This window comes from Bactrocera neohumeralis, chromosome 6 (assembly GCF_024586455.1).
Source record: "Bactrocera neohumeralis isolate Rockhampton chromosome 6, APGP_CSIRO_Bneo_wtdbg2-racon-allhic-juicebox.fasta_v2, whole genome shotgun sequence".
NCBI lineage: Eukaryota > Metazoa > Arthropoda > Insecta > Diptera > Tephritidae > Bactrocera > Bactrocera neohumeralis.
In genome coordinates, this window is record NC_065923.1 from 73915699 (window position 1) to 73938331 (window position 22633).

Genomic DNA, 22633 nt, shown 5'->3' on the forward strand with positions numbered 1-22633 from the left:
CTGATTCCTTCGAGGGAAATGCCACATTTCATAAATTCATAAATTCAAATTGCTTTTGATGCAGAGACACGTTCGCAGAGGCCGCTAAGTACAACGACGTTGTTGGGCCCAACTAAGCAAGTTTGCAAAGCGAGCGAGCGCGGCGTAGACGCCACACGGCACAGCAAGTGTTGTAAGTAAATAAGTACGTGACGGCACAAAAGGTAGTCACTTCCCTATTGGCTTCGTATGCTTGGTTGTGTGTGTGTATAGAATGCGTTGCGTCGCAAGTGGATACCAGCTAATTGGATTTCACGCGAATTCCTCCGCTTGTTTATCACGCTGTAGCGTGCCACAAGAGAGCGCGAATACTCGAAGGTGTTGAACGCTTTGATTGTTGCTATGTGGACGGCTGTCAAAAAGAAAGCGGCGTTAGGCGGAAAAGAACGCAAATAAATACACTTCATTATCAGCGCTAGAATATACTCGAGCAGGCAGTAGGTGTCTTGCAAGTGGCGCACATTAATGCAGTGACACGCTGCAGCGCGCCTCTTGGGCAAAACTATTGCTATTTTGCGGCTGGCAATGATAAGGAAATAGACAGCTAGGCGTTTTAAGGCGCTGCAGGTCTAAAGCATGTACATTTATTTGCCTTTTTGTGTGCTAACGGTTCTTATATGCACAGCTACTTGCTTGCAGGCAGTTTTTTGCCTTCTTTGGGATGAAAAATTATTAAAAAATATTAGAAAAATTATAAAAATAATTTTAATTATTAAAAAAATTAATTCATTTAATAATTATTAAAAAATATTTGAAAAATTATTCAAAAATATCTTAAAAACTTTGCAAAAATATTAAAAAAAATTTGAAGAATTATTAAAAAATATTTTAAAAATTATTAAAAAATATTTGGAATATTATTAAAAAATATTTGAAGAATTATTAAAAAATATTTGAAAAATTATTCAAAAATATTTGAAAAATTATTAAATAATATTTGAAAAATTATTAAAAAATGTTTAAAAAATATTAGAAAGATTATTCAAAAATATCTTAAAAACATTTGAAAAAATATTAAAAAATATTTGAAGAATTATTAAATAATAATTGAAAAATTATTTGGAAAATTATTAAAAAATATTTGGAATATTATTAAAAAATATTTTGAAAAATTATTAAAAAATATTTGAAAAATTATTAAAAAATAATGTTTGAAAAATTATTAAAAAATATTTGAAAAATTATTAAAAGATATTTTAAAAATTATTAATAACTATTTAAAAATTATTAAATAATATTTTAAAATTATTCAAAAATGTTTGAAAAATTATTCAAAAATATTTGAAAAATTATTCAAAAATGTTTAAAAAATTTTAAAAAAAATATTTTGAAAAATTATTAAAAAGTATTTGAAAAATTATTTAAAAATATTTGAAAAATTATTAAAAAATATATGAAAATTATTAAAATTTTCTTTGAAAAATTATTCAAAAATTTGAAGAATTATTAAATAATAATTGAAAAATTATTTGGAAAATTATTAAAAAATATTTGGAATATTATTAAAAAATATTTTGAAAAATTATTAAAAAATATTTGAAAAATTATTAAAAGATATTTTAAAAATTATTAATAACTATTTAAAAATTATTAAATAATGTTTGAAAAATTATTAAAAAATATTTGAAAAATTATTAAAAGATATTTTAAAAATTATTAAAATTATTTAAAAATTGAAGAATTAAAAAATATATTTAAAATTATTCAAAAATATTTGAAAAATTATTAAAAAAATATTTTGAAAAATTATTAAAAAATGTTTGAAAAATTATTAGAAAATATTTGAAAATTATTAAAAAATATTTGAAAAATTATTAAAAAATATTTGAAAAATTATGCAAAAATATTTGAAAAAATAATTCAAAAATGTTTGAAATTTATTCAAATTATTGAAAAGTGTTTGAAAAATTATTAAAAAATATTTGCAAAATTATTAAAAAAATGTTTAAAAAATATTTGAGAAGGTATAAAAAAGTATTTTTAAAAATTATTAAAAAATATTTGAAAAATTATTCAAAAATATTTGAAAAATTATTAAAAACTATTTGAATGATTATTAAAAAATGTTTGAAAAATTATTCAAAGATGTATGAAAAATTATTGTAAAATATGTCAAACTCAACTGAGCAAACTTTTCTGGTTTTCTTTGCCTAATATTTGTATATGCAACACTTTATTTACTCCTTTAGTAGTTTTGTTTAATTAAAGCTTGTTGCTTATATTTAGTATATTTTGCTTATAAATAAAATATTTGCCTTGAGGTCACCACATGCTATCACAATTTAATATTAATTAATTTTGTCTTGCACAACATGTGTTAGCCGGAAGCCCAAATCTCATCAATCAATGGCAAACGTACACACAGTCACCTACAAGTATTTGCTCTCTAACTGTGTGCTTGCGGTTTTATTGGTCACCATTGACAATGCCTTTGATGCCGCAACCGCAATTGTGCACTGACAGTTCTGTCACTGTGGTTGTCGAACAAAAGTGAAATATATCAAAGGTCACAGTGCACAGCTTGAAAAATATTCACTGGAAATAATTAAATGTTTCTTTGGTGATAGTAAATATTAAGGAAATTGGTTCGAATAATATTATATGAATCATGTATTACTAAAGCTATATATAGACACGCAATTATCTGTTATATAAAGCGTTATATATACATTATATAAATATATAATAACATTATTAGTATAGCTAGTATTTTTCTGCTCTTTACAGGTAACTGAAAAGTGTTGTACACGGCGTATAAGTAACCTTTTGAAGTGTTGTGTGTAAATTATTATTATTAGTTTTTAGTGTATACGAGTATAGTGTATAGTGTTGAGTGAAATCGACTGCTGCCGCACGTCTTCAACAGTGGAGAGTTTTTGGAAATCATATTTGGTAAGTCTACAAAGTTTCAAAAAAATATATATTTTTTTTTCAAATGAAAATTTTTTAGCGATATTTTATAATACTGCATTTGTATATTACCATTTTCAAAAAAAAATAATTACAACAAACTTTTGTAGATATTTTTTCATTCCTTACGTATATGAAAACATATTTGAGAGAATTGAAATTTTTTTTTGTAAGACTTCGGAGGAATACATTTTGATCTAACATTCTCCTCAGATCAGTACTACTCCATTAGAATGGTATGAAGGGAATTTTCACACTACAGGTTTTTATAGCCTTAACAGAATAAAACGTAGCAGACTGTAAAGAGTATATACATACAAGATATGGCTTAAGTGATCAGCGTGACGAGCTGCATCTATTTAACCGTCTATCTGTGCCTCTTTCCGTTGTTCTGTTTGCACATAGGCAAACCAGTGCCTCAGTTTTTGAGCTATTGCACTGAAATTTTGCATCAGTCTTACCACGTAAGCCAACGCTACAATCTCCGTAGAAATGGTTGAGATCGGAGAACTATAGCATGTAGCTGCCATACAAACTTAACCACCAAATTTAAGTTCTTCTATGAGAAACAATTTTAATTTTCAAGATATGGTCATGAAATTCGGCACAGATTATTATCTAAGACAGCGCTAAAATATGTAAAAAAATTACTTAGATCGAACTACTATAATATATAGCTGCCATACAAACTTAACGCTTCAAATCTAGTCGGTGTATGGAAAAATCCCTTATTTTACTAGATATCTACATAAAATTTAACACATATATACATATATCTAAGAAAACTACATTATCCCACGAAATGTTCCAGATCGGACAACTATGTCATATAGCTGCCATACAAACTGAGTGATCAAAATCAAGTCCATGTATGAAAAACCTTTTTATTTCACAAGATATCTTCATGCCATTTTGCACAGACTATTTCCTCAGATAACTTTAAATTATGTGAAGAAATTTTTCAGATCGAACCACAATAACATATAGCTGTCATACAAATTGGACGATCAAAATCAAGTTCGTGTATGGAAAACTCCCTTGTTTCTCATCGTATCTTCATAAAATTTAGCTCATTTATCTATCTAAAGAAACACAATATCATACCAAGAAATTTTTCAGATCGGACAACTATGTCATATAGCTGCCATACAAACTGAGTGATCAAAATCAAGTCCATGTATGAAAAACTTTTTTATTTCACAAGTTATCTTCACAATATTTTATACAGATTATTTTCCAAGGCAACGATGGCATATTTGAAGAAATTTTTCAGATCGGAGCACTATATCATATACATAGCTGTCTTATATGTAAATAGCAGGTTTTAAGCACAAACGGCAACCATACGTTATGCCATTTCCTCAAAAAATAGCAAAAAAATAACCGAAAAATACTACTCTCTCCATTTGGCATTCTTATCTGCACACCTATGAGTAACTGCACTTTCATAATTACTGTTTTCTTGTGTGCAACACCAACAAATTACAGTTACATAACACCACAAAAGCGAAATGCGCTTACACAGGCATTTACTTAAATCACCATTCTGATTGAAATCACCGCCTGCCGCATGCCGCATGCAATATGTGCCACATAACACATGCAACATGCAACAGTATAACATTGTAAACAAAATAGCCTGCAGCGTCCTTCATTAAAAGTATTGTGTACACAGGAGAAAAAGACATCAAAACAACTGCATGCAGGCAAAAACCTAAAAACAACAACAAAAAGGCGTAAAAATATACACAAAAACACCAAAAACAAAAAAACTAGTCATGAATAACAATTAAAATTAGTCCTTGCTGCAAAATTGCAGGTTTGGCCAAGCGAGCCATAAGCTTATGGCGGAAGTTGTACAAAAAATAGAAAAAAACAAAAAATGCGGTTACAATAACAAAAACAACAAAAATAATGTAATAATAAAGCGCATCATAACTTTTAGTTTGGCATATTTTGAAATTTTGTTTATGGTCTTACTGCGTTGCAATGGCTCAGTCATAAAAACCGTTATATAGTATGTACTTATATAGCTGTGTGTGTTTGTTTTCGTCTGTGCGGTGGTGAATATGGTGCAACTATGGTTTTTATGTTGGTGGCAAAAGTAAATTAAAAGTTATGCGAATGTTGCATGTGCAGCTTTTTTGCGCTCAGACAGCACAGGTATGCCCACAAACACACACACGCACACAGGATGTATGTACATGAAGTGTACATGTGTTGGTTTGAAAAAAGTTTAAATTACTATTAAATGACTTTTAGGCTTTTGCTCGCCATCATTTGCAGTTCCAAACTATTATTGCTTGTAACTGTAAATTAAATTTAAATAACAAATTCATTGAAACGCTAAAGATATGCATGAAACAATGCAACAGATTTGTGGCGAAAAGTTGGTCCTGCTTTGAGCTCTCGTCATGCGAAAGGTAGCGAGCGCATTTGTAAGCGAAATTGCTTTAAAATTATCAAGTTAAAAACAGAATAATAATTTATAGAATTTTATTTCATATATTGGTTGTCAAAAAAGTCTTGCGGTATTTTTGCTAGTTGGCGCTGAAAGCGCGTAGTTCTAGTTTTATTCGTCGCATCGGGTCATGCTATACCTTTTTGGAAAGCTCATTTCACGCGCTAACACGTGTTTGATTGATTGTCGTTTCTTTTAAGTCGTTCGTGAGTTATAGCGTCGGAAACATGGAGCAAAATAAAGAGAAAAAACGGCATATTTTACAGTACTACCACGATAAAGGCAAAAATGCATCTCAAGCAGCCAATAAAATTTGTGCGGTTTATGGACTCGATACAGTTTCCATTTCCACCGCTCAACGATGGTTTCAACGTTTACGTTCTGGTGTAGAGGTGGTCGAAGACGCGCCACGCTCCGGAAGGCCTGTCGTCGAAAATTGCGATAAAATCGCTGAATTGGTCGAAAGAGACCGGCATAGTAGCAGCCGTAGCATCGGTCAAGAGCTGGGCATGAGTCATCAAAAATTCATTTCAATTTCAATAAAAAAAAATATTCAATAAAAATACCGCAAGACTTTTTTGACAACCCATTATTAAGCACTCTTTAGCTTGTTTATGATTTTTAAATTTTTTAAAGTAGTTGATGTACCTGATTTTACTGGTTCAGTTTGAATGGCAGCTATATGAAATTGAAGTTCGATCGGTAAAATATTTAGGGAGATTGCAACTCTGTCTCAGAAAATAATTCTTACAAAATTTCGTTAAGATATCTCGTCAAATAAAAGCGTTTTCCATACAACAGCTGGATTGTGATCGGTCAGTTTTTATGACAGCTATAAGCTATAGTAATCTGATACGAATAAAATATCCGGGAAGTGTAGCATTGCCTTTAGCAATAATGCCTGCAAAATTTCGTTAAGATATCTCGTCGAATAAAAAAGTTTTCCATACAAGTATTTGCTTTTGAGCACTCAGTTTGTTCGGCAGCTATATGTTAAAGAGGTGCTATCTGAACGATTCGTTTGGAAATTGTGGCGATACTTTGGAAAATACTACGTGCCAGATTTCAATAATATATCTCCTAAAATAAAAATGTTACCATGCAAGAACTTGATTTTTATTTGTCAGTGTTCCAATAAAGCGGTTTCCGACAAGTAGACAGCTACTTGACGAGAAAATGATGTTTGCAAAATTTCTGGCCGATATCTCAAAAACTGAGGTCTTGTTCGAACATATAGTACAGACGGCATTTAGAGCTCTGCATCGTGGAAACTTCTCATCATAACAGATCCTTCTCGGCTTACAAACCTGTGAGGGATTTGTGGGTAGGACGAAAACATGCGAGAAGAACTGCATTAAGCACCTTCACTCATGGATCGAAGTTTAGAGAGAGGGTATGAGTGGAGTCTTCTGTCAGGAGCTCTCTATTAACTCTAGTTTCAGGCAACAGCCCACCTCAGCGTCTTCCGAGCGGAGGTAGCAGCCATCAAGATAGCAGTAGATGTACAGCTCCAAAGTCCAGCTTTCTTCAGAAATATGTGCATTCACTCTGATTGACGATACTCGCTTTGAGCTCTCTGACTGTGCGTTCAAAACTAGTTAGGAAGTGCTTGACCGCTTTAGCAATAACTTCAAGCTTCTTGCATATTAGACTTGTATGGGTGTCCGGTCACAGCCGAATCGCCGCAAACTGCACAGCCGATGAGCTCGCTGGGGCGGGTAGCGTTTCCTCAATTTTATCCATTTGGAAGCCAGCCGGTCCTTCGATATCTTCTTGAGTTCTGGGGTTGGAGCTGCAGTGAGCTCTGCAAACGCTAGTCAACAATAAGAACTTGGGCACATCAGGATCGTCGGCAATTGCAAAGCCAATGTGCTTGCTAAGGAGAGCAACATTTTCCAAATTTTATACATTTGGAAGCCAGTCGGTCTTCCGACATCTTTTTGCGTTCTGGCAGTGGAGCTTTGTAGCTCCAGTGAACTTGGCAGGTGGTCAAAAGTAAGACCTTGTGCGACTGCAAGAATCTTCTGGCACAGAAAGGTCCTCCAGCCGACTAGCTCTTAGCAAAACCAATCTCGCCTCCATTGCTTGTGCTCTGACTGAACACTGTCCAATAAGTTTACACGCGGTGCGTCTAAATATTCTGTCGGAAGCTCTTTGGCAAAGCAATATGAAGAAAGTTGATTTGGAAATACCTTGTTTCTTCTCTATTGCCCGGTTTTTCGCCAGACTGATATTGGAATATCGCGGTAGACACACTTTTGGCGAACCTGGCACACCGAACGAACCTACCGAAGTGAATGATATTGATATTAACCTTCCCGGCTTTTGCCAGGCTGAGATAGAATATGTCGGTAGAACCTAGCCGAACCTAGTAAACCTAGCGAACCTGGCGAACCAAGGGAAGTTACTGGGATTGATAATAATCGCCATAATAAATTTGTTGTGAATTCAAAACGCTTTGTCGATCTTTAGAGATCTATTGATCCACTTTTAAGTAGACATATATGTCCAGGTGAGATCCATCGATTTTGGATCAACCTTACGACCTAACCTAACCTAACCTAACCTAACCTCTTTAATAGCACCCCAAAACGATGTTTTTCCATCGAAAATGTTCCCCGGCATAGTAGCTATGCTTGTTGCCACAGAGTCTTCCTATATAACAAAGAGTAAAGTAGTGATCAGAAAGTCATACTTTTTTCATTTGTATGATAATTTCAAATATGTCAAATATTTCGCAAACTTTACCATATTCAATATATATTTATATGTATTATACTATTACACGAGCTGCCAGTATTTCTTTGAGTACCCTCTACATCACCTCGGACGCTCTTACTGCGTTATACAATAATAACTTCAGCTGCCTGCTTGCCTCCTTAGAGCTTAAAGCCTTCCCGAGCAACTGGTGTAATATGCCTTATAATAGTTACGGTACTATTACCTCATAGCGCATAGAATGCCGCACCTGTCCGCCATCTCCTTGCCTTTGAAGTGCTCGTATCATTTTCAATTCATTTATTTTATAGACAAGTTGTGGAGCGTAGAATGAAAGTAAATGTTGTAAGTGGTAACAGAAGTTCGGTTCGTGCAACACGGTCAGGCAACCGAAAAGTACTCAAGTCGCGCAACCACTCAACTATACAATTCCATTATTTTCGTTGCTGCCCCCGCTCCCCGACACAAGCACTTTAACGTTCGTAAGCTGCGCCTCTGCGGGTGTATGTGTGTATGGCTGACTTCATCATGGTCAAATGGATTTATATATATTGCTGTCGATATGCTGTTCCATACAGCGGTGTATACCTATAGCCTCTCGCTTTTGTATTTTTACACAATAGTAATAGTTCATTGTTGTTATTGTTGGCATATTTACTAGTCTATCTTGCTGTTGTTGTTGCAACTGCTCTCGTTATTGTTGCTTTGTGTCCTTGTTTAATCAACACACACCGCATCGTGTCGGCAATGCGGTGCGCACAACAGGACTTGATTTCCGCATGCACACCCCTCAGCCCTCACCCCACACCCTTACCACTTAAAGACACAGTTCCTCATGATTTTTCGTTTCCTCATCGTGTGCTTTATTGCTTGGCTGCGCCACTAGCGTCGTAGTTTTGCTCTCGGCCGCACAACTGAGGCGTTTCGCTTCCACTTTTAATACACTGGACTTGGTTCGTTTTCCTGCTGTTGCACCCCACACCCTTTCCGTCTTTCCGTTCTATGTTGTTGTGGTACATTTATATGCTATAGTTGTTGTTGTTGTTGTTGTTGTGCCCGACTATAATGCTCAACATCACGCTTTCGTGTTTTCTGCACTTATTTTATTTATTTTTTCTGTTTGTTTATGTTATGCCCCGCTCCTTCCTGCTTCATCTTCCAACTCGCTCCCTCCCTCCGTTAGTGTATTTCCAATTTTTCGCTTCCTTTATCGCAATATCTCGTGCTGTTCGCTCGCTACCCCGGCCGGCATTGTTTGTCCTTGGTGATTATATTGTGTTAAGTAGCTGGTGTTAGTTGTATGACATTCCTATTCTTATTCTTATCCTCGTTCTTCTACCGCTTCCGCGGCTTCTCCGTCTCCGTCTGCTCTGCGCTGATGCCAGCGAACAATGCGCACAATTTCCACCTTGCCACCGTCAGCTGACGATAAATCTACGCTTATTGGCACTCAGATTGCTTGTTGTGAATCTATTATTGAAACTGAAATGAATTCAATCAAAATATCCGGTAGCTTTTGGATTGCGTGCAATGAGTTGGAAGCGCGCTGCAGCGTGCTTTTAATAAAATTGTAAAATAACTGCGCACTAGATTTAAAATGATGTTTATATATTTTGATAGTTTGCTAAAGCGTAAGGTGCTTTAACCCGTCTACAGAGACTCTGGGTCTTGCTGACCCAAAAGTTGTAATTTTTCATAGAGTTTAGTGGGGAATGGATTTTTATTCCTTTATGACTTCAAAAATTCTGGACTCAAACCGGATTATGTTTTTTATGATTTTCTATAGGGAAACACCTGATATAGCCGGAAACTTTAATTTAAATTTTCCTCCATTTTTCGACTTAGGAGCATAGACAATAGTTTTGGCAATACTTTTTGTTGAAAGTGTAAAAGTTTGGTAAAGCAAAACTGATTTGTAAACGGTAGAACGCCATCACTTAGCAGGCTTTTCAGGTCTTTGGACTATAAGGACTCTATTCAGCTATATATCTTAAGCTGAATTAGTGCGGAATATAAAAAAAACTATTCAGCTATCAATATTTTAAGCTGAATGTCAAAAGTTGTATTCAGCTAAGTACTTACTGACCTTCGAAAGAACTATTCAGCTAACCATTTCTTGAGCTGAATAAATATCAACGATTCTATTCAGCTATCATTGTTTTGAGCTGAATAAATACTGAATATCAAGCGTTTTATTCAGCTATTCAATAAATGCGAAATATAAGTAGATGCTATCTTGTATCAATCAATATCAATAGCTATCAATATCTTAACTTCAGCTAACAATATCCTTTGCTAAATAATTTTCAACTATTCTGTTCAGCTATAATTATCTTATACTGAATATCAAGCGTTCTATTCAGCTATTAATATCTTAAAGTGAATAAGTTCTAAATAGCAAGAGACCTATTCAGCTAACAACATCTTACGCTGAATAAATATCAATTATTCTATTCATCTATCAATACCTTAAACGGAAGAATTGCTGAATATCAACGGTTCTACTCAGTTGTCAAAATATGTTAAACTAAAAATTATTATATTCGGCTATGAGTACTCTAAGCTAAATAAATGCAAAATATCAAGGATTATATTCAGCAATCTATGTCTTGAGCTGAATAAATGCTGAATATCAAGGATGCTATTCACTAATGGCTCTATCAATATATTTTTAGCTGAATATTATATAAATCAAATATTTTTAGCTGAATTATTGCTGAATACCAAATGTTCTATTCAGCTGTAAATATATTCAGCTCGAATCAACTGCTGAATATCAAGAGTTTCTGTTCTGATATCAATATCAAATATATATATGTATATTAGAGTGATTCAAAAAAAAAAAATTTTTTTTTTCGTTTGGTACTTGGAAAAATAGGTTCCTAGACACCTCTAAGAAAGCCTCTCCAAACATGAGTTTTTAATTGTAACGGGAAGGTCCTCCTACATACAGTTTTCAATTTTTTCTTATTATCAGATAGAAAAATTTATATCTCGCTTCCAATTACTTGAAAAAATTTCTTGTTCCAAACGAAAAAAAAAAAATTTTTTTTTTTAATCACTCTAATGTATATACATATATCAATAATAAATGTCAAGGGTTCTATTCAGCTATCAGTAATTGGAATACCAATACTGAATATTCAGCTGTCAATCATTCAAGCTGAATAAATGGTGAATACTTCTATATTGCTGAATACCAAAGATTACATTCAGCTGTATATATTTTCAGCTGAACAACGGCTGAATATCAAGGGTTTTTGTTCTGTTATCAATATTTTAAGCTGAATAGGTGCTGAATATCAAAACAGCCGAAAAGAAATTGCGTAACCACCATGCGGAAAGTCTAAAACGCTATTTTATTATTATTTTCACACTCAACTAATTTTTGCTATGAGACCGCTGACTAATTGTGACTTCAAGTACCAGTCTCTACATAACATCTATCGTGTTTAATCCCTTAATATTAAGTTACATTCTTAGAATTCATCGCTTCTTTGCTAATTCTACCAAATTTGCTATATTTGACTCACGGTTTCTTGGAAAACATATAATTTATGGACTTGCCTTTGCATACACTTAGGCGCACAAGCACTTTTGCCCATTCATTACGTGCGCCTACCCGCTGATTCCACGCATTTGCTGCCGCCAAATTGTCACTTAGCAAAAATAATTTGCGACACGCGGCTCATACTACGCAACAACAACAACAACAGCAGAGTGACAACAAAACAATGCGCTCACTTTAATGCGACAACTTGAAGCATACTTTGGGGTAAAATTCGAAACAAAAGCGCGCTACGTGCAAAGTGTTGCATGTGTGTGTGTGGCAGTGGAGTCATGGCTGTTGCAAGCGACGACATCGCCGCATATAAATATATAATTTTATTTCTTACATGCAAAATTAACGGAACAGTGGCAGCGGCGTTGGAGGCGGCATTGTTGGCAGTCACCGCTGCTGTTGTTGTAGCGTTACTTAAGTGTAATTGCAGTGAACAAACACACATGCGAAAATCAAGTACACGCGTGTGTGTGCGTGCGTTGTAGCAAGAATGCGTGCAACTTGCAACATACATTATGACCGTGCGAATGTGTAAAGTTATTACGACTTTTGCAAGCGGCACTGAGCAAGTGTTGCAAGTGCGATTCTTAGCGTCATTGTTGTTGTTATTGTTGTCTACCGTAAATTATATTTAATACACCACTTGAGCAGCACTTTAGCGGCAGTGGTGGCGACGGCAACAATGCCATCCACATGTGTTGCACACACACACACGCACGCGGCACTCACATATGCATATGCGAAGGACGTTGCAAGTGCGCGGCTGCGGAAAAATTAACGCTGCTTTAAGGCTGTGGGCGGGTGTGGCGGACGAGTCATGAGCGGCTTTTGTTGCAAGAGTCAAAGCGCGACAGCAGCGCCTAGGGACTCTTTAGCGCTGACAAGCGGCTTTTACATTTGCATGGTGCCTGTTATTTGTTGTTGCTGCCACTGCTGCTGTCGCAATTTTCGCTGACATTGATGTATGACGTTGCAAGCGCATGTTGCACGCACCGATACACACACAACATACACACACTTGCACAATGCGGCGTTGCATGTATTGTCATATGTTGCATTTTGTTGTTGCTGCGCGTCGTCTTGCGGGACTGTCGTCGTGTCAAGGCGTCACACTTGGCGCAAAATCATTTTCACAGCTCACGCTTGCGCTGCTGCTGCGCTGGCTGCTTGTCGAGCTGTCGGTTTTTGACTGCTATTGCCAGGGGACAAATTTCACAGCATCGCTGCGACAACAACAACAATAGCTCGTAGCAAGCGCTCAACAAAAGTTTTATGACTGACGCTTCGCTGATTGTTGTTTTATTCGTCATTGTTGTTGGGCTTTTGTAATATTTTATTGCTTTGTTTGCAGCACGTTGCCGTAGTGGTCGCAATTGTTGTTGTTGTTGTTGCTTTTTAATAAGTTTTTGTGTTTTGAGTTGCATTTTAACGATCGCCGCCACGTTTTTATAGCTCATAAAAATTACTGGAAAAAGTGTAAAGAAATTAAAATAAGTGAAAAGCGCAGACCCGATTGAAGCTGCATGGAAGTGCCGGGTGCGCATTTGTTGTTGTAGCGCTTGACGAATTGAATTTCTGCTGAGCAGTCCCTTCTGCCAGTTGAAAGTGTTATTTATTTATTATCTTATCTGTTCATTATTCAAATTGCCTGAAGGCGAAAATTGGATATTTAAAATTTTTTACGTTTTTCGGTTTGTCAGTGGATTTTATAAACAGGGTTGCCACCAGTTTAAAATTTATTATTACTTTTTATTAAAGTCAATTGGAATTTTTCAATTAGAATATCAGAATAAAAATGGTTTTAAAAGAAATAAGTCGAATTTTTTAATCATGGTTGCCACCAGTTTAAAATTTTATATTATTATTTTTATTGAAATCAATAGAATATTTCAGTTGGAATATCAGAATAAACATACATACTAGTTCTGAAACGCAAAGTCGATTTTTTTAATCAGGGTTGCCACCAGTTTAAAATTTATTATTACGTTTTTATTAAAATCAATTGAATTTTTCAATTGGAATATCAGAATAAAAATGGTTTTAAAAGAAATAAGTGGAATTTTTTAATCATGGTTGCCACCAGTTTAAATTTTTTTTTATTAAAATTAATTGAATGTTTGAATTAGAATATCGGAATAAACATGGTTCTGAAATGTATAAGTCGAATTTTTAATCAGGGTTGCCACCTATTTCAGAATTTTGCAACAAAATTTAGGAAATAATTTAAAAGAGCGTTGCAGCTAACACACTAAAATTGGCTAAAAAATTTATGTTTGAATGTATGCATATACATAATGTGCAGGGTTGCCAGATACATGTATATGTACATACATACATACATATGTATATATTTTATTTATTTTTTAAATAATATAAAAATAGTCATTGACAGCAAATAAATACGCTAAAAATTATTTTTGCCGAAAATATTTGTAGCAGTGTTGCCACCTTTTCTAAATGTTTGGCAAATTTTACTACAAATTAAATAAGATAATGTAAAAGACTGCTATAGATAACACTATAATTCAAATTAGTTACTTACTAAAAAAATTTATTTTTGAAATTATATAATGCGTAGAGTTGCCACATATACATACATACATATGTATGTACATATCATATTAGAAGAAAAATTTGAAAATAATAAGAGAAAGCGGCACTATAATCAAAATGGAGGAGCTTGGAAAACATATTTTTGATAAGGGTTGCCACTTGCTGAAATATTTTGTTCAATTTATTTCTTCAAATAATTAAATATTACAATTGACCGCAAATAAATAGGCTTGAAAAATATTTGGGTCGAAAATTTTTGTATCAGTGTTGCCACCTTTTCCAAATTTTTTGTAAATACTTTGAAAAGATAAGGAAACCTGCATTAGAACCAAATTGATTATGTTGAGAAAACGTGTACATGAAAGCATGTTTTTGTAAGGGTTGCCACCTATCCAAAATATTTTGAAGCAGGCGACCATTACTTTGGTCCCAACAAACGATATCTCATGTCATCCAGTCTGCGACGATTGACGCCTTTGAAGAGAATTTCGATGCGTTATTGCTGAGATATGTAAGGCGCCTCATTTATTGGGGCCTTCGACGGCGGTCCGTGGGGTTTAGATTGGTTTGTGGTATCATAAAAAACTTTTTCGAAGAACATAAGAACATTTTAACCTTTGAACAAACAACCAAACGGTCATTTCAACCCTAAAAAAGTTAAAAATGGAAATGCAAAATTTCCGCAACGAAATAGACATTCTCGCCGCATTGAAAAGGTTTCGCGAACGCCTTTGAAGTTCCAGGTAGGCGCATTCGTGTGTGCGTATTTTTGCACCGAAACAAAGTCATTGAGCGCATATGCGTGTAGCATGTTGCACGTTGCACTAAATGTATCAGCTGAAAGTGATGAGTGAAGCGCGGGGAGACATTGTAGACGAGAGGCTATACTTAAGGTTGTTTGACGAAATGACTCGCTCATTCACTCCATCATCCAGTCAGACAGTCAATCAGTTGTTTGCAAAGCAATCTTGTTGCCAACCGCCTGGAAATGCATCACTTGCAATGTGGCAAGTTCTTTTTATGTTTTTGTTTCTGTTTTTGGTTTATAACCCATTGCCGCTGCACTGCTCGGGCCGCTTCAATGATGCCGCTTTGTTATGATTTATCGCGTGTGGCGCGGCAGCGTAGACTCTTTGAGCACCGCCTCGGTTTGTTTGCTCGGTTGCTTTGACAGTTGCCATGCCGCATGTTGTACAAATGCGCTCATGCCTATCTAACGACAGATATAGGCACAAACAAGCCACCACTTAAATAGCTGTCTCTCTCTGTGTGTGTGTACATGTGCATCATGTGGCAGTGTGGCGGAAATGCTCGTGTGGCAGGCAGTAAATTGCATGTGCTCGAATTGCAAAGCGTCTTCTTGCCAGTCGTTGTCGCTATTGTCAGCGCTGCTTTATGGGCGATGACGTGGCGAATTGCCGATTTGACAACGTAAACTCACACATGCATATCTACATACAATACCGTGCTCCTTTGAGCACCTTTTTATTGCTGGCTGCAAGGCGCTTGCAAATTTCTTCTTTATACCCAGAGTAGATATATGAAATTGTTGAGATATCGATGTGAAATTTTGCGCACGTCCTTTTCTCTCCACAAAGCTGCTAATTTAACGGAATCATAGCTTCCGCATCACTATAACATATAGCTGCCATTTAAACTGAACGATCGGAATCAAGCGCTTGTATGGAAAACTTTTTTATTTGACCAGATGTTTTCCTAAAATGTGCCATGGATTACTGGCCAAAGCTACCCTGCAAGCTGCGAAGAAATTGTTCGAATCGAATCACTATAGCATATAGCTGCCATACAAACTGAACGATCAGAATTAAGGGCTTGTATAGAAAACTTCTTCGTTTGACGAGTTATCTTCACGTAATTTGGCATGTATTACTAACCAAAGCAACCCTGCAATCTCCGCAGAAATTGTTGAGATCGGATCATTATAACATATAGCTGCCATACAAACTGAACGATCAGAATTAGGTGCTTGTATCGAAAACTTCTTCGTTTGACGAGTTATCTTCACGAATTATGGCATGTATTACTAACCAAAGCAACCCTGCAATCTCCGCAGAAATTGTTGAGATCGGATCATTATAACATATAGCTGCCATACAAACCGAACGATCAGAATTAAGTGCTTGTATAGAAAACTTCTTCGTTTGACGAGTTATCTTCACGAAATTTGGCATGTTTTACTAACCAAAGCAACCCTGCAATCTACGCAGAAATTGTTGAGATCGGATCACTATAGCATATAGCTGTCATACAAACTGACCAACCAAAATTACGTGCTTTAAGGAATACTTTGTACTTGTGAAGGGTATTATAGCTTCGATGCAGCCGTAGCCTACATTTCCTCTTACTTTCTTCACCCTACCACCGAAGGGTGGCCATCCAATGTTCACACATACACACACACAGCTACATACATACATTTTGATTGCTTATGAGTCGGCAACGCAGGAAGTGGCATGCATGCAACTCGCATCATCATCGTCATCATCAGCATTACCAATGCATGTGCTGTGCAGTAAGTGACATGGCAACAATAACAACAACAAGAAACATTTCTGTCATATTTCTGCGCAAATCGGCTTTAGATCTCGCTTCTGACTTATCATTCGGGGGTGTTGATTGTTGCCATCGCTGTTGCCGTTGCTATTGTTGTTGTGCTATCAACCCTTGTTGTAGATTTAATTACACATTTATGCAGCTACTCCGTTTGTTGGCGTTGTTATTCTTGGCCTGCGGTGCGCTCCTGCCGTAGTAACAGCGAAATTGCTTCAGCATGCAACGGTTGTCAGCAATCAAAGTGATTTTATGATTTTGGCATGCGCTCGGCTCGCGATTATTCGCATAAAATCTTTGTATGTCTGTGTGACGTAGACACACATATATTTATTTTTCGTTTTATGTACTTCCTTCCGTTTGCAGTAGTTATGTAGATAAATATTTATGGCTTTGTGAAACATACTTTCGCTTTTAAACGTACACTATGAAAAATTATGGAGTAATAGTGTAGAAAATAATTTTTTATAGAATATATATTAACCTGGTTATGGAAAATATAGGCTATGGTACGCTCTCTTCATAGAAATGTGAAATTTGAGCAAGATATGAGAAGTTAAAGCCAATTCTAAGAGATATGGCGATCGGTTTGAAATTTAATTCAATGGCAATCCCTCCCCAGACCCGAAGAAGTACGAGGCCACACCCTTCAACCGATTAGGTTGATATGTTACCCGACGGCACAAAATACCAAGAGTCTGCGTGTCACTTGCTGTCACCGATGAAGAAGAAGGTCATCAGTAAGGTTTCGTCGAAATCCATTGGCCCAGATGGACTTGTTGATTTAAGCGCGACGGGAGTAAGCTACCTAACCAAGGTCTTCAACCTGTCGCTCACTACTTTCCAAATACCCGATGTCTGAAATGTCGGAAGAGTGGTCGCGCTACTGAAACCTGAGAAACCCGTCAACCAAGGCGTGCCGTGTCGTCCGATAGCGTTGAACTTGTCAAAAATCTTTGACATAATCAATTACTCAACGCTACTAGAGCACATCGAGCAAACTACGATCCATTCAAATAGCTGAAGAGGTAGGCCTTTTGAGCGGTCGGTTTTTTTGAGAACAAAATTCTAAGTTAAGAAGAATTAAGCAGTCCTCTAAACTAAACGACCTTTCTGATGAATGAGAGTAGACTGTATCTTAATATCACAATCGATATGAAATCCGAGCGTCAGCAATCCTAAAATTTTAGGTGTTACTTGCGCTTCAACTCCTTCACTATTCATACGTCGACCAGATCTCAGACGCAACAGATTTTAGGCACACACTGAGCGCTATTCACAGTGGAGTCATCGACAGCTTCTCCGACTACCTCTCATTGTAAGGCGTACTTGGAGTCAAACCACCACGTATTGCAGACGAAGAGCTCGAGTTGCCCGGAGAATCTTGCGTTGATTTCACAACCGATTGCAATACGAGTTTTTTTTTTTTGTTTTTGTGTTTTTAGGCTTTAAGGAGGGTGCGTGGTGTACACACTAAAACATTTCTTTATTTCTATTAATTTCGCATTACTTAAGGACAATGTTTCCAAGATGGACCAACATCAGCTTGTTTACCTTTTATTGACTCAAATTTCTCTAAGATGTTGGTCAAACTCTCTTTGCTTCCAGAAATGCCTACGGCCTTGCAGCCAACATCAAGTAGTTTGATTAACATTCTATTGTCTCGAAGTTTCTGCGTGTTTTACGAGGCGGGTTCCCAACTCAGCGCACAACCCTGACGAGGTATGGTTCATCTTCTCACTTTAGCTCGCCTTCAAACAGATGTTCTTTTGCTACCCAGAAGATACTTGGTCTAAGACCGGAAGTCGTGAGCTGCTTGAGCTATATGTAAAAGAATAGTTGCTGGCCGCACCCAAGTGAATGGCGCTCAGAGAACCACTTAGCATACAGATTACAATTTTCCGACATGGTTGTGATTGAATTTCTTGGTCGAACAGGCAACAAAAGTCAACCCTCTGGCACATTTTCTTATTATATTTGACTTCCTGTATCTGCTGTGATGACCCTAAACAGTTTGTGAGTTGACTTCTAAGTAATTCAGCGCTACAGCTTGACACTGCCTGTAGGGGAATTAAATGCTAAACTTGGTTCTACTCATTTACCATGGCATTCGTGAAAATTTAATGCCGGCTTTGCTATACCATTTTCGCTAAAACTGCTAGCTCTAACTCTGTTTTGCTCTAAATCCTCTTACACCATCCACCAGCATATTTAAAATTAAAAATTCGGAAAAAAAACTGCTCAGGTTTCAACCACTTGATAGAGTGTGAATGCATCCTGTGTGCTGAAGCCTTTTGTAAGCGGATCAGAGGCTGCTAAAAGCGAAACCATAATTTCCTATATTAGCACGATTAAATATGTAGTAGGTACATGCCGAAGGGAATTATTGCAGGGCTGCGGTTAATACGTGCGTGTTTTTGATATACATATATGTATATGAATATGTATATAAATAAATATATGTAATGTATATACATATGTGTTTATATTATATACATCGACACATAAATTGCAAAATAACGTAACATCACTTTTCATAAGTTTGCAGGCGAAGAAAAACATTATAATAAAAACCATTCATATTGAAACATAACTTCAGTTTGTTTTTGAGGGGGTAAGAGTTGAAAAATAATTTCAAAACATTTATTGAAGCACCCTAATATACATATATCGTCACCGAAAATGCAAAATAATATATCATCAAAAAAAAAAAAAATCAAAAATCGGTTTCAGATTAATAACCAATATATAACTAATATATAACCAACATGTAACTAATATATAACCAACATATAACCAACATGTAACTAATATATAACCAATATATAACCATTATATAACCAACATATAACCATTTTATAACCCAAACTCCAGTTTTGTTTCGGCATGTGTGTATGATAACCAATATATACCCATTTGAGGGGGTAAAAGATGGGAAAAAAAAACCGAAAATGCAAAATAATATATCATCAAAAAAAAAAAAATAAAAAATCGGTTTCAGATTAATAACCAATATATAACTAATATATAACCAACATGTAACTAATATATAACCAACATATAACCAACATGTAACTAATATATAACCAATATATAACCATTATATAACCAACATATAACCATTTTATAACCCAAACTCCAATTTTGTTTCGGTATGTGTGTATGATAACCAATATATAACCATTTGAGGGGGTAAAAGATGGGAAAAAAATTCAAAATTTTTTTGAAGCACTCTAATGTATAGTATTACACATATATACATATATGTGTATACTTATAACTATATCTATGTATATACTTGTAAGCTGTAGTATCACTTCCAGCTTCAGTTCTCATGCTGTTTACATACGAAGAGCTGTAAGCTACAGCTGTTAGCGGCACTAAACAATATATGTATATACCATTTTGATTCGCCGTGAAATATGTATGCCTGAGGATATTCTCTGCCCGAAAACAAGCCTACCCTGTCTGTTAATACATATTATATATACTTCAACGCATCCACTCAAAGAGTCTCACATGACTAATTCATATAATTTGGTTTTAGCATAAAGTACAAAGACACATACATATACCTAAAAATACATTATATATACATACATATATACATATACACATGCAGCTACATATATATTTATGCATATACAGTTACATAGCTATAGCGCCAGCCTTTGTATGCATATTCAATAAGATCATGTCGTTATTCACACACGGCGGTTGGAAAGTAAAAGTGTTTTAACAAAAGGGTGTCCGCCTGAAAACAGCTTAATACTAGCCTAAGTGAATATACACATGCCTGCGTACATATATGTATATGTATGTGCTTCAGAAATGATTATATATATATTCAGGAATAAATATGTATTCAAGTATACAAGTATGTATAGTAGAATGCATATCCGCACTTGCGTTGCCAGCCCTTGGCATTGAATTTAATTTAGCTATCGATTTTCAAGGTCAATATTTGGAAAAAAAAGCAGCGCGCAGCACAAGTAGGGGTGCAGAAATACAGCACGTTTTATTTGGTTTTACTTACCCACTCCATATTTACCGGCAGCTAGAGGCCGCCGAATTGAAATTTATTTAGATTTCAAGGGCATGCAGTTGGCATTTCAGGGGTGTAGAGCGCAGAAGCTATTTAAATATGCAGCTATATTTGTTTGAATGTGTGCTCAAAAAGATATATGTATATTTGTATATGTACATATAGCCAAAATAATGATATAATCTGCTCTTTGGTTATTTTTGTATACTAGAAATGCATGAGAAACTAAATTACACACGGCTATACTGAGTAAGACAGCATTTAAAGCCGCAGGGGTGCACAATTTTATGCAGTTATTGAAATAAAAAACTATAATTTTTTTAGTTAATTTGCCTTTAATGCTTTTTTAAAAGACAGCTCAAGGTATATTAAATATTTTCTTTGTGCATGATGCTCTTTTCTGTTTGGCAGTGTGCATTTGCTTTGTAATACTAAAAACTAACTTGCAAAATTAACAAAAATTGAAAATTAAACTTTTTGCCGAAATTCTTCAAAGTAAGTTGAAATTTAATATTCGTGTAGCATACTTTTAGGCTAGTAACCCAATGTGGAACTAATTACATCCAAAGCAGGAAAATGTAGTTTGCTACGAATTTTGTAAGAGCTAGAAGGAAACGTCAAAGACCTTAAAAATGTATATATGTATGTATAAATGAAGCGACTTAAGCATGGCTGTCTGTTAGTCCATCCGCCTGTATATATGTGAATAAGTCCCTCAGTTTTTGAGCTATCGATCTGAAACACTGCCCACTTGCTTTTCTCTCCAAGAAGCTACATATTTATCGGAAATGCCGATATCGAACGACTATAGCATATATCTGCCATACAAACTGAACGAAAGGAGGCAAGTAATTATATGGAAAACTTTTTTGTTTGAGCAGATATAATCACGAAATTTGGTTTGGCTTTTTTCCCAAGGAAATTCTGTGATATCCGAAGAAATTTTTTTGAATTGGAACACTATAGCATATAGCTGCCATACAAACTGCATGATCGAACTCAAGTCTTGGTATGGAAAACTTTTTTATTTGTAAAGATAGCTTCACAAAATTTGGCAAGGATTATTATCGATAGCATCGCTACAATATCCGCAGAAATTGTTCAGATCGAGGCACTATAGCATATTGCTGTCATACAAACTGACCGAATAAAATTAAGTAATCTTTTGGACATATGTATTTATAAAATTTAACATTTTCTTATTTTTTTGCGAAATTATTGCTTATATTTTTATAATGTATCATAAAATAGTTTTGAAATGCGTTTTTCAAAACAAATTTTCAAATCATCCTATATTAATCATCTACTTTCCAGGTAATTAGTATTTTTTTTTCAAGCTTTTTTTTTGTTTGTATGCATAAATGCGTGTTGCAAGTATATTTAATCCAGCTTAATTGACTACTGGAACACTAATTAGGTACTCTGTACTATGACAGTTTAACTGTAACTGTTGAGTAAACAATTTCTTTTCGAGTTAAAAAAAAATGTAAAATAATTTTTGATTTAAAAAGATTATTTTTTTGTGTTAAATTTTTTTGGAATATTTTAATAAAAAGTGGCACTGAATTATATTATTAATATGTTTTTTTTTACGTTTTTTAATAATTTTGAATTTAAAAAAAAATTGTTTTCGGAAAAACAGTTTTTTTGTTCTGTTTGTTTTTTGTTTTTTAATGAGTGGCATTGAATTATTTTTGAAATTTTTTTTTTGGGTATAAAAAAAGATTTTCAAAATAATTTTTATTTAAAAAATTGTTTTTGTGTTAAAAATGTT

At 34.9% G+C, this 22633-nt stretch overlaps 1 long non-coding RNA gene across 4 annotated transcripts in view; it reads left to right on the forward strand.

Moving 5' to 3' along the window:
* Positions 1–22633, forward strand: part of LOC126761176 (uncharacterized) — a 302754-nt gene that overhangs the window by 89817 nt on the left and 190304 nt on the right. For all 4 annotated transcript variants that reach the window (XR_007667332.1, XR_007667335.1, XR_007667334.1 and 1 more), the window contains exon 3: positions 2767–2931. This is a non-coding gene — a long non-coding RNA (uncharacterized LOC126761176). The remainder of the gene's footprint in view (positions 1–2766; positions 2932–22633) is intronic.